Here is a 2,500-nt window from a genome sequence, read left to right on the forward strand (position 1 = left end):
CTGCTAAATGACATTATGTAACCCTACCTGCTAAATGACATAATGTAACCCTATCTGCTAAATGACATAATGTAACCCTATCTGCTAAATGACATTATGTAACCCTACCTGCTAAATGACATTATGTAACCCTACCTGCTAAATGACATAATGTAACCCTACCTGCTAAATGACATAATGTAACTCTACCTGCTAAATGACATAATGTAACCCTACCTGCTAAATGACATAATGTAACCCTATCTGCTAAATGACATAATGTAACCCTACCTGCTAAATGACATAATGTAACTCTACCTGCTAAATGACATTATGTAACCCTACCTGCTAAATGACATAATGTAACCCTACCTGCTAAATGACATAATGTAACCCTACCTTCTAAATGACGTAATGTAACTCTACCTGCTAAATGACATTATGTAACCCTACCTGCTAAATGACATAATGTAACCCTACCTGCTAAATGACATTATGTAACCCTACCTGCTAAATGACATAATGTAACCCTACCTGCTAAATGACATAATGTAACCCTACCTTCTAAATGACGTAATGTAACCCTATCTGCTAAATGACATAATGTAACCCTATCAATTAACTAACCCTCACCGAATTGTTAGGGTTAGTTAATGCTGATACTTAAAGGAACACTCCGCCCATTTTCAACCAGCTTTGTATCATTAGAACATCAGTAGTATATCAGAAAACTGTAAACTGTTTTGAAGTCTGTCATTTAATTTGACAGTTATTGAGTGTTAAAGTGTGGACCAGTGACATCACTGGTCCACCCTAACTCAAATTAATAACTCATTAACTCAAATCAACTCTCAATAACTGTCAAACTAGATGAATGACTTCAAAACCGTTTACAGTTTGAGAGTTGATTTGAGTTAATGAGTTATTAATTTGAGTTAGTGTGGACCAGTGATGTCACTGGTCCACACAAAACCGTTTACAGTTTTCTGATATACTACTACTGATGTTCTAATGATACAAAGCTGGTTGAAAATGGGTGGAGTGTTCCTTTAAGGCAGGGGCACTCAATTAAAATTCAAAGAGATCCAGCTAGAGAAAATTTCCTCAAGTAAAGGTCCGGAACATTGTAACGTAGCTTGCGTTATGATTCAGTGCCATTGAACTCAATGATTGAAGTAGCCTAATGGTACAATGTCTGTATGTAGTCAACAACTGACTGTTAAATCAAAATAAACATCAACAATGCTTATTTACATCACGTGTGATGATTTACAGCGCATGCATTGGTCTGTGAGCTTCCTGGCAGATAAACCAGTAGCACCGTAAAGACTATAAAGCCTGTGCCGGTTCAAATAGAAACGCTCTGTGAAAATGTAACTATTCAATGATTTGTAGGTTAGAGGGCTCGGTCCGGATAGGACGGCGTCTCGGTCCGGATGCGGACCGGAGTCCGGACTTTGAGGATCGCCGCTTTAAGGGTAACATGAACCAAAAGGAACCCTCTGCCGATTTTCACCCAGCATATCATTACAAAATCATCAGTTTATCCAAAAACTGTAATTTTCAGGCATTCCTTTAGTTTGACCGTCATTGATTATCAATTTTATTGAGAGTTGATTTGAGTGAAGTTGTTGACCAGTGATTCCTTTGATTTAGTGACCCTTATTGTAAGTTACCCTTTTCATTTCTTCTGTTTCTTTTTACACCGTGTGGTAGGCTATGGGACTACAGGGGTCCTCAAACTTTTCAGACCAAGTACCACTATAGCAAACCAAATTCCCCAGGGACCACTTCACTACGGATACACTTCCCTACGGATACACATGTATTTTTCCCCCGTGAAATAAAATTGGCTGATTTAACCATTACATGCAATAGCGTCAGAAAGGCTAAACAACTACTGGCTACTGGTTCAAAACGGAGACACACACACTCACACGCACGTGCGCAAAAACTGCTACCGATGATCAACTAAACATTCACGCAAGACACATGTCATTCAAATATAAATCTCATGAAATAAGTCTACTACATGTGTCTGTATGACACCTGAGTTTGAGTCTTGGGATGTGAGTTGGAACAGACTCTGTAAATGAGAGAATATCAAATAAAGTAACCGCTTCCACATGCAAATATCATCTTATTTGCTCTTAATTGGGGTGACAACAGTTCTCTCTGCAGCCACTCATTAATCAATTCCACTTTTAACTTACTATATATATATATATATATATATATATATATATATATATATATATATATATATATATATATCTTAGTTTTACACTTTTAATATATACATTTAATATATATTATAATATATAATTATACTATTATATATTATAATTTAATAATTTAATATATAAATTAATATATAAATTTCATATTTCATATATGAAATTTATATATTAAAAGTGGAATTTATATGTGTGTGTGTGTGTGTGTGTGTGTGTGTGTGTGTGTGTGTGTGTGTGTTAAAACCAGGGGGGAAAACAACACTCATGCCATAATCTAAGACAAA

Source organism: Poromitra crassiceps (genome assembly GCF_964638095.1).
Source record: "Poromitra crassiceps genome assembly, chromosome: 14".
Taxonomy (NCBI): domain Eukaryota; kingdom Metazoa; phylum Chordata; class Actinopteri; order Beryciformes; family Melamphaidae; genus Poromitra; species Poromitra crassiceps.